The sequence below is a fragment of the Malaya genurostris genome, chromosome 2 (assembly GCF_030247185.1).
Source record: "Malaya genurostris strain Urasoe2022 chromosome 2, Malgen_1.1, whole genome shotgun sequence".
NCBI classification, from domain to species: Eukaryota; Metazoa; Arthropoda; class Insecta; order Diptera; family Culicidae; genus Malaya; species Malaya genurostris.
Window position 1 is genome coordinate 278,976,250 of NC_080571.1, and position 12,029 is coordinate 278,988,278.

Genomic DNA, 12,029 nt, shown 5'->3' on the forward strand with positions numbered 1-12,029 from the left:
CGAATTGCGCCTTCTCATAACACTCACAAATGTAAACGGAGGCTTTTTTGTCGTGAATACGACTTACTTTACTATGGGGCACCTATTCAAATTAGCCATATGGAAGAATGGGCAGAACTTAATCGTGAATATCTCGACTTGTATTAATGGCAGCAATATAATTCTTTAACTATCTCATCAAATCAGGAATTTTGGAGAATATTTTGAACAGTGTGAGATAACCACAAACAACTCAAAAATTAAGGTTTCTCTAAATTTGAAAACAACGCGGAAAACTCTTTACTCTCGCTTGGGTTTTTCGCGCAAGGATGACGATTTTGAGGTAGTCAGGCACATATCTTCAACTGAACGTTTTAAAAGGTTCGAGAAGACGCATCCAAACAGCGGTATCGGAGAGCGCACCTTCTGCGTGGTTAAAAATCTCAAAACGCTCAGGTCGTAGTTCTCATTTGCCTTCCGGTCGTCAAGGCGAGAAGACGCATTAAACCAGTTTCGCATCATTTGGCACTGCGAGCGGATGTGTCGGTTTGTACGCAAAGCTAGTTTCATTTCAAGCAAGAACGATTGCATCAGCTGCTGGTCGTTTGCATTGGAGAGAAAGAAAACGAGAAACGAAAAGTGGACAACATTATATAAAATCAGCCGTTCTAATGGCTCTATACGTTATCTAAAGAACTATTAAGATTAAGTAGAGCAAAGGGAAGGTAAAAATCATCAGTTTAGTGAAAATGCAAAATAATTTGATTTGCTACGTGCACTTTTCGCTGTGCGAAAATCGTTCGAGAAAAATGTTCCAAACTGTGCTAAATATCGTAGAGAATTCCACAATTTGGTCCTTCTAAAAGGCAGAAATGAATCTTGATAGTTTCTTTCAATGAAATATGCAAATCCGAAATGAGATAATCGACGTCAAAAATCGTTTAAAATTCTAGTAGTGAAAAGGGGGAAAGTTTCGCAATTCACACAATTGATTCGAATTCGTATTCGAAAGTATAAAGAAAATCGTGTCAGCTTTATTCGTGTTCACGACATCCAGTTATGCCTCTGACATTACTAATCCGTACTTTTTTTGTAGAGGAGAACTGACCGTTAACTAGTTCTACATATCAGAAAAACTGAAAGCTTAGGGCATGTTCAGGAGTGTTCTAGTTCTAGATGCATAATTTATGTCAGTTACAAAATTTAAATCTGGATTTTATATCAAGAAAAACTGGCAGCCCCAGCAATGTTTTATTCGTGTTTCAAATGTATGTATATGTATGTATGTTTGAAGCCACCATCAGTTCAAGGCATTACCAGTGTATGCGGATAGACTTACAGTAGATCCGAATTTGATTATCAGACAGCTTTCATATAATTGCTGTTAAGAAGGTCAAAATGGGTTTTGAGAACCCGGCGCCTTCCAGCAAGAACATCCGGCCATATAATAAAGAATTTCGCTGTACCAGCTTAAACCCGCCTGATGGTTTGTTTGATAGAAGGGTGCATCTTACTCGTTTCAGACCTTCAGGGAAAAACACAAAGCTTCCCCCACGTGACTCAGGTTGGCAATCCACTCCTATCATCCTATCATTCACTTGTAAGATACCCTGATGCACTCCCTGCCCCTCTTCGTTGTCGATGTACCTTATGATCAAAAAAGAACCGGAATTTTCATTTTAAAATTCCCGCGCTTGTCCAATCGGTAAACTTTTATTCTCTCAACGTTGGCAACACTTTTATACACATTCTGTCAAATTTTGACGCATATCGTACGATTAGTTTTTGTTTGGCGTCTATACAAAGAAGTTGAAAAATTTTCGTGTGGCGTTTTTTATAATGGATGAAAATTTAGAACAATGTGCGTGCATCAAATTTTGTGTTGCAAATGGATTTAAGTGTTCCGAAACGTTGAAAATGTTAGAAAAGACGTTTGGTGAATCGTGTCTAGGAAAAACACAGGCATACGAGTGGTATAAACGCTTCAAAGGTGGTCGTACAAGCTTGGATCATGATGAGATCCCTGGCCGCCCAACAACATCTGTTATTGAAGAAAACATTGAATCGGCGAAGCAAATCGTGATGCAAAATCGTTCTGTACCGATTAGAGAGATTGCTGTGTTGTTGGGCATCTCTCATGGATCAGCCGAACGCATTTTAACTAATGTTTTGGGTTGGAAACGCATCGCTTCTCGGCTGGTGCCAAAAAGCTGAATTTCATTCAAAAACAGCGTCGTGTTGATGTAGCCAAAGAGATGATTTCCAACGCAGATAGTGACCCCACATTCATCGAATGCATCATAACTGGTGATGAGGTGTGGATCTATGAATATGACGTCGAAACCGCACAACAATCGACCGAATGCGAGCCGTTGATCTAAATTTTCATCCATTATAAAAATCGCCACACGAAAATTTTTCAACTTCTTTGTATAGACGCCAAACAAAAACTAATCCTACGATATGGGTCAAAATTTGACAGAATGTGTATAAAAGTGTTACCAACGTTGAGAGAATAAAAGTTTACCGATTGGACAAGCGCGGGAATTTTATAATGAAAATTCCGGTTCTTTTTTTATCAAAAGGTACTGGAGCATAATACAATACAATATAATATAATATAATATAAATTTATATAAAAAAATATAATATAATGCAATACAATATAATATTATATAATTCGCGTATGAATGTCTGTTGGATATCTGTTCTCTGTGATATAACATAATATACTATAATGTAATGTAATAAAATATAACATAATATAACACATAATATAATATAATATAATAAAATATAATATAATATAATATAATATAATATAATATAATATAATATAATATAATATAATATAATATATACAATATAATATGATATAATGCAATGCAGTATAAAACCATACAACATAATATAACATAACAGAAGATACTATATGAAATAATATGCTATGATACAATGTATAACAGTTGATCTCGCAGTGTAAGTTATGCTCTTCTTTCGTCGCAGTACTGCATGAAATATAATATTTCTTTGTTAATCATAATAAAAATTATAATAATAGTAATAGTAATTATACTAATATTAATAATAATAATAATAATAAAGATAATAATAATAATAATAATAATAATAATAATAATATTATTAATAATAATAATAATAACAACAATATATAATACAATGTAATATAATTCAATTCAATATATAACAAATAATGCAACAAACAACAGAATCACATGTGGCAATATACTACCATAAATATTGCACTTTAGGATGAGCTTCAAACTACAAGCCATTTCGCACCCTCTCATTCTGCTACTAACGCAGAAGGCGATAGCATCCAGTCGGCGCCGTTCTATTGACCAAATGTCATCATAGACGCTCGTTGAGGCATGAGATAGGAACTTGTGAGGACTTAGTTATCTAACAATTTGACGATCTGTTTTATTCGTGTTTCAAATATACAAAAAATAGAACGGCATCGTAGACCAGTTTTAAATTTGACAGAAGAACTGGTCGAATAAATAAAACTAGAACGGCTTGCTGGGGACACGTTTGTTCCAGTTTATGTTCTATTATAGATCTTTCATATAGAACTGTTAACTGCTGAATTTGCTCTTAGATTTACATATTTTATATAACTATGCCAGTTGTCGTATGTTCGAGCCCCGTCCCGAAAGGATTCTTAGTGTCAGTAGGATCGTAGCACCAACCAATGATTCTGTACGCCATGAAACGACTGCGGAATTCGTTCAAACAGAAAAAGGAATGTAATTCCAAGGCTTGGGCATATAACTTAGTTTTCGTTCCAAAGTTAAAAAGAGATTTGAGAAGAAGAAGAAACCAAATTCAGTTTGCTTTTTCACACTCAGCTCCGACCGACTTCCGTTGGCGGCTAAATACATTTGGAATCGGTTGTTGCACTGGAGTTCGGGTAGATTCGGAATTTATATGAAATTCTTCATGGAATTCCAGATACAATTTTATCGCCAATTCGAAATTGATTTGAAACCGATTCCAAACTGTAAATTAGGGATGCATTGAACTGCCAAACCGATACTATATGCAAGGAAAAATATATAAATTCCTTTTTGCTAAGAATACACAATGCTTAACTTTAACATTTTCGAAAACTGAAGGGATAGATTCTTATTTAAATTTACGTGAATTGGTTGAAAAAACAATCTTCATATTTATCAATTTGATCTAACAAACTTCCTACAAACGAGTAAATCAATTTTTAGATTCAATTCTGACACGGAGATGGAAGTGGTCCCAGTCGTCATTGCAAAAGCCAAACCTCCTAAACGTTTCCACTCTCACACACACGCACATCAAATTAACATACGCGCGAAGCCAACAAACTTGTTTCGGTAATTTCCCTACATATTTTCAGAAGAAATAATTCAATTATTATGTCGCAAAAGTCGCAGTCATACGAGCTAATCAGCCTAAAAGGAAAAGTTAGGCAAAGTCGCTTCTTGTAACTTTCTTCGAAGATCAAGTTTCACGTTCGCGAGCGGATAGGCATCGGCTGTAGAGCGCCGAACGTGGGATTGAGGCTTTTGGCATCAATTGATTCGACGAAGGCTTCCGTGGCAACGCGGTTGGTAAGCAGGTTCCTTGGCTTCTACCATTAATGGAACAGCTCAAAAGATTTTAATTGAACGGAAAGCGGTATCCTGGAGTAACTGGAGTGAATCCCCCTCTTGCTGTTTACATCCAATTAAAATGGAATATTTCACGTTCGTCTAAAATCAGTAATGTTCATGTGTTTGCTTTTGCGTTAAACAGTTCAATTAGCAAGTGTACATCAGCTAAATACTGATCACACGTCCAAATCGGTCTAACATTTTTTTCTAGGAAAACGGCATGCCATCTTCCTAGAAGAACAATTTTCTTTTCACTTTATCGCTTCCATCGTCGTACTCGGGAGGCATTTCAGAAATAACTGAACGAACGTCCACATACACCTTTACTGGCCCACGGCGACTTTGTCCCACTAGCACAACCTCAAAAGACTGTCGTCACTGGCTAGAACGAGTGGCCGCACTTCTCGGAAAAGCGTACACGAAAACTTATCCCTTTTGGCGTTACCCGGTTCCATTACTGTTCGTAGCCCGGGACAATTTCCCCGCTTTTCTATCATTCCGTAAGCGGCACTTGCCAACGGTGCTGACAACGGCTGTCACGAAATGTCAGCCTTTGCCGCCACATCTATGAGGTTATCATACGGTTCGGTGAACGATGAAGAACCCACCTACAAGCCCCCGCCCACCGTTCCGTATTCTCATTTGTAGCGCAAGTGTTGTCAGCTAGCTGAAAGAAACACTCAATCTTCGGCAGTAAATGCAACCTGAACGGTTGGCGGTTGTGATCTTTAAGTAATATGAAACAATTTACCTGCAAGTTTTAATCACTATTCAGAATCCCACCCGAATATTGAAATTTATATATGTACGTGTTTACTATTGGGGTTTTAAATATTCAGTCAATAAGTAACCTTTCACAATCCATTCGGTTTCGGTTGGAAATGTCAGATCTGTCATATTTAAAACTTTGGCAGTTGTCAACACCATTTCATCATTGGATTTGTACATTGCAATCGTTTTCGAGCACAATCATGTGAAACTTCAAGCCAAATAAGCACAATTTACGGGAAGCCTTTGTTCTTTTAAATAATAAAAGTGCAACTAAGACATATAACTTGCTTCTAGGCACTGTTGATGGATTCACGTGTCGTGGCTCGGATGGATTCGGAAGTGGTATTTTTTTCGGAGGCAGTACTGCCTGAGGATCCATGCCTAATACGAGAAGAGCTTGCAGCATCATAGGACGCGACACAAAAAGCTATTGGGCTACCATTTAGGAGCAAAGTAACCGGTCTTTGCAAAGCGCACATAACTTTTCTTTTATATTTACGATCCGCCGACGATGCATCAGTGCATAAGCAGGTCATGTTAAACTGCTTATACCACCTTGCGGCTGTACATAACTCGCTGAGCAGACGTAGGGTTAATATTAAGGATGGTTTTTATCGTATCAAATAACGCTCTCTACCAACTCTTCACCCGATTCAATCAGTGCCATCAAAGAGAGACGGAAATTATCGCAGTAGCAAAAAAAAACCGACATGGTTCATTTAACATAGAATGAACACTAGTGCGAGAGCGAATTTCTCTTGATGACCTGTCTGAGCATCACAAGTTAGCACGCTGCTGTGGGGATTCTCTCTAAAGCAACAAACGGTCGCTTATTCTCGTTTCGCGATTCGATTCTATATGGACAGTTGATAATTGCGATATAATCATTTTACTATTGGCGCTTATTCTAACTATGTGCATATAACTTTTGTATAAGTTGTGTCTATGAAAATGCTCCACACAAGGGTTTTTAAATATTGCAACCTAGTATAAGAATCATCAAGTCGAATCATCGATTCGATTTTCTGCGATAATTGTCAACTTGCGATTCTCTCTTGGTAAATTCCACACAACGTTCATTACCAGACTGTAATTTTTATTAAGGGCCGTAAAATGCACAGAGTATGAAGTGGAGCGAAGAAATGTAGAAAAATTCTCTCGCGGTTCATGCATTGAGAGGCACGAGTTCTGGTAGCATCTTCTACCGGATTGGAAATGTTGTATACAATATAGATAAATATCGAGCAGCTTCTGTAAAATTTTCGGCAATCACCTAATATTATTTGCAGATCACATGCATTTTGCACCGAAGAACAATGATTTTGCTAACGTGCCGAACGGTTCCCATGCGCTTTCCTAAAAATTAGAAAGTTTGTTGCTAATCAAGTTAAACCCCTTATTCAATAAAAAACAATATTATTCGAAAAACCAGAATTTGGGAAAAAACGCCGGAAATTTACATAAACACCCAGTCTATTGGATATTTCTGAGTACTATTGGATCGAATGAAACCTCGTTGGGAATGGAAACATTTTCAAAAAAAAATTTTTTTATTCTTAATCCAGCGTTTTTTTAACTCTTTGATCCCATCTAAAAAGTACACACTTACAATCTAAAGCATTTAAAGTATCTTCCGTTTCTGCAATGACTTCAGCATTCGACGAAAATTTCTTTCCCTGAATAAACCATTTCAGGTTTGGAAATAGATAATAGTCGCTAAGGGCCAGATCTGGAAAATACGGGGGATGGTGGACCAATACCGCAAATCATTCAATGAATGCGCTGATGCGTGTTTTTCCATACCTTGATGAAAACTAGAACGTAAACATTTCAGAAGGGCCCAAAAACAATTGACAGATTCTCTTTGTTTACTTTCTCTTTCGACTATATCTGCGTTATTATGCAATTTTTCGTTACATATCTGATATTGTTGCAAAGCTGGAAATGTTATCTTTCGTTCTACATGAATATTTTGTAGGTAAACGTGAAAATTAGGAAGTTTTTAACAGAAGAGAAAGTAATTAAGGAGAATCTCTCATTCGTTTATGTGATCTTATCAAAGGTTCACGTCGATGTATTGTCATGAAATTTGGTATTAGGCCACTTCGATATGAATCCTCCATAAAACCCACACGAATTCTAGACCTCACATATGGCAAAGCCAAAAATTAGACCATCCTCACAAAATTCCAAAAACATTTGAAAATCATCCGTACATGCAGAACCGAGCTCATATTTCCAAATCATCAGCATTTTCCAAAACGTTCACCCAATGGAAAAACCTAACCACTTGGTAAAGCTTTTACTTCACAGTTAGTTTAGCTGAAATTTACAGCGATACAGACACAAGAATAACTTTTTTTTGCGTAAATTCCAAACTTTCTAAGAGTGTAGTTTTCCAGAATGTCTGCTAATGTGCCGGCGTGAATGATCTCCTCGAGCGAGCTAAATTTTTGCATTTTTTGGATTGTAAACAAATAATAATTTGAGGGGCGAAAAGGGTGGATCGGTAAGCGATTGGAGCCCCACATCGTTGATTTCAACCATTATTGCTTGAAATGGCACTAATGGTTAAAATCAACTTTGTGGGCAACTCACAGAAAAAATGCCATGAAAATCCCAGAAAATCTACGATGTGACCAGTCCGATCCATTCAACATTTCTAAGGCTATTTCGAAACACTCATGTCGGCTTCAGTTCATAGCCATTATTCTCTCATTCTCACATTCCTCACACTGTATTCCCGGAACCGTAAGTCGGATCCGAACAAAGTTCTACAGGAACCTTTGGAGCTTCGAACTGTATTTATGTTCGTTAAAATGCTGGTAAGACTTGAGAAATTGATGTGAGCTTCATTTTCGAGTTTTTGACCCCCTTATCAATTTCATTATTGTAGCCTCTTTTTAGGTCCAGCAATTTTGCAATTTTCTGACCAAATCCGAGACGTAATTTCCCAGAAGATCTACGAAAAACTTCTGCGCGACGTCTTTCTATATTTAAGAATAGAATATAATCCATATGAGCCAAATCGAACGAAAAAGGTGGATGGATGGCTTCTGGCTTCTGGCTTCTGGCTTCTGGCTTCTGGCTTCTGGCTTCTGGCTTCTGGCTTCTGACTTCGTGATAGGATAAAAATTGAAGTTTGCCAGTTATGTCAATTTTACGTTAAAATTTCCGAAACCAGAACTGTTCTCCATGAGCCATTTTAGCGTGAGTTTTCAATCATGATCTATTAAAAAAATAAACAGATTGAAAGAAGACTGATGAATGAGACCACAAAATAAAAATCTTTGAAAAGGTTACTATTGAGCTGGGTCTCGAAGAAAAATGAGCCAATAAATAGAGGTGCGGTTTTTCAGCTTCGTCACTTCTACGATTCAGAACCAAAACTTTCTGCCAATTGCCTTCGAACTGGATCATAAATCCAAAAGAATCGGATAGAGTCTTAAACTCATTTGAATTTAAATAAATTATAGAACCCAAGAACGGACAAAATCAGTCTACCTACCAGCCATTATTGGTTAAAATTGTACGGTTTTTACGATGCATTTTAGGAAAATTTTAATACATTCTAGGGAAATTTTCGATACTATCCCAAAACAATATATTTGTTTTTCTTACGACGTAAACCGTTCGACTAATTGTAAATTGGCGGAACGCCGCCCTGCAAGTGAATGTCGCATCGATGCAAAAATATGATAGTCGGATGGGGCGTAATCTGAGAAAGACGGCGGGTACGATATTATCCCAATAAGGGGTCCTTCAGTTAGGCGGTAAGAGTTTTCAAGTCGCAAGACCATTTTGGTCGTCTTCCGATCGAAGCAATCATTATTCGAATTGAAAATTTGTTCTCGGAAGCGATACATCTTTATAGTTTCACCAGTTTTCAATGCACTCGTTATTTCGAACGTACAGTTTTATGGTTCAACAAACAAAAGGATTTGGGCTTGTCGCATCATTCTACTTTTGTTCTCCGCAGTTGCAACAATTCGAATTAACTTTTCGCCAACGAGCTCGCGATTTTCCATTTATCTATCCCTCAATTGGTGTGGCAACCATTGTTCATACTTCTAGGTCTTTCCCATGACATTTCAATGTTGGCAAATTGCTCCTTTGGACTAATTCTTGTCTGGCCATGTTAAGGCTCATGTCTACAAGGATAAACCAGCAACGATAAACGCACTGGAAGCCAATATTTATTCGTGAAATGCCGGCCGATTTTTGGAGAGAGTATGCCAAAATTGGACCTTGCGTATGGGCCAATTATAGCGGGGCCGTGGCCAACATTTGCATTAAATCAGTGGGAAAATCTAGGTTTACTCGATTTATGATTGCATCTAATTAAAAATCTTATATCTCCAAAACATATCACTGAATTTTAAAACTTATTCCTAGAATGTAATTCGTTCTTCAACAAACTTCCCATCCAACGAACAAAGCAATAAGATCGGAAAATACTTTAAACTCTAAAGTTTATAATTTGTTTCTGTATCAACTACACAGATGTGAATCAAACACAGAAAGTCATAATCAAATACCATCTCTGACTGTGGAGGGTGCGATAGAAGCGAAGAAACTCTAGAAAAATGAATCCTGCCGATCAACGAGCATCACCAGTTATGATTTATCTCTCTGGGACTACGTTTTTGCAGAGCTACCGAAGCCACACCCACCGTAGTAAAAAGTTGATATTAAATTCGCTGGATCAATTTTCCACAACAGCGCGTCAGTACAGCTTACTTCGTGGTACTGACAAGTTTGTTTTGAACGGATATTTGATCGATTTTTCATGAATATTCCAAAGTTTGTTAGTTAAAGTATACCTTCCGAAATCACGTACGATGCAGAACAATGGCAATTTATCTTCATTCCCATCCGTTTGCCGCCCGTTCACTCCACATCTTGCCTGTAGATGAATGCATCTCGCCTGCAACAAAAGAACGACTGGCTAAGCCAGTAGGGATGAAGGAAAAACTTCCAATTTCATAGCACGGCAAAACAATTGCTGGATCCCGTCTGACTGAAAACAAACGAACAGCTACTGTCGATATTTGTTTGTACGTTAGCGTTTTTTTTTGCATACAAACACACACACAACGGAGGGATCCGCTATCCTTGCTCGAGTCTGCCGTTAAAAAAACTAGGAAAAACTGCACCCGTTCGTCATTCGAAGGATAAAAAAATAGAAGAGTTTTTATCCATCCTGGTCCGTTGAATTTCAACGCTTCGCCATGTGCAGTAAATCCATCTGATGGAGAAAGGTTACATTTTGAGCTTCTGACTGATATAATCTGGCAGAAATTATTGTTTTCAATGATCTGCACCGGATAACAAATGAAATTGGAATTAAGCTAAAGTTCAATAAACATTTATATACATAGTTTGGCACAAAAAAAATTCTATTTGATCATGGGGTTTTTCGAACAAGTTTCAGTCAACCGTTAGAAAAGTTTTTACAATGGAAACTTCCCAGGTTGTATCGACATAGATACTGGCTTTGAATGGAATGGAAATGCTATGCTATCCTACCATAACTGGAAATTTTTCCGAAGTAGTGACACCAACCAGGCAATTGTTCTATACACTAACTAGCGGACTCCTGCACTAAATTAAAGAAAACTTTTTTCCATCCAATATAATGATAATTGGAAACAAATTTTTTTGCAATGCTCTATGATAAATTACATTTCTCGATTTTCTGTTTTCAGTAAAAATATATAAAACCGATGGTTTGCGACGACGCGCGATACTCCAAATTGACACTGCAAACTCCTAATGCGCTTTATTGATGGTAACAGCAAACGCCAAACAGATGAGAAATTGAAAACAACGTATAACTTTAAATAAAATATCAGTGATACCGTTGGAATGCAAGCAATGAAGACCGTTTCACCTATGAATTTGCCAGTCAAAATTGTTGTCTCGATGATATTTGCCATTAACTGTCATTTAACTTTTATTTTTTTTTTCCTGTACTTGTACCTGTACTTTCTGCACTTGCTCCTGTACTTTGTGTACCTATTCTAGTACTCTCTTCATTTGTTACTGCAATTTCTGTACTTGTTCCAGTACTACCTGCACATTTTCCTGTACTCTCTGCATTTATTTCTAGATTTACTGTACTTGTTTCTGTGTCTTCTATAAATGTTCCCATACTCTCTGTACCTATTTCTAAACTTTCAGAACTTATTCCTGTACATTGTGCACATGTTTCTGTACTCTCTTTACCTTACTTTCTGTATCTGTTTTTGTAAGCTCTGTACCTGTTTCTATGTTTTCTGCTCTTTCTGTATATGTTCCTCTACTTTCTGTATTTGTTCTTGTACCGTCCGTACCAGTTTCTGTAACACACGGATCAATAAGTCCCGAGACTAAAGCAGAGATGGCGCTAGTAGTAAACCAGTAACCACGTCTTTCTAGAGTACTAACCTTTGCTTGAAACGGGTCAAAATGTTAATTCGATCCGACCAGAAACAGCTGAGTTATCGAGGTTGGAGTAAAGTCGTTTTGTAGTTTGTTTAACAAATGGAAAAAACCGAGTTTCGTGTTTTGATAAAACATTGTTTTTTAATGGGTAAAACACCGTACAAGCGAAACAATGGATTGAAAAATGTTATCCGAACTCTT

The 12,029-nt window shown here is 37.2% G+C and overlaps 1 protein-coding gene across 6 annotated transcripts in view; it reads left to right on the forward strand.

The window, feature by feature from the left end:
- LOC131430247 (probable G-protein coupled receptor 158) overlaps positions 1 to 12,029 on the forward strand; it is a 214,987-nt gene that overhangs the window by 81,908 nt on the left and 121,050 nt on the right. The gene's annotated exons all lie outside the window — the stretch shown is intronic.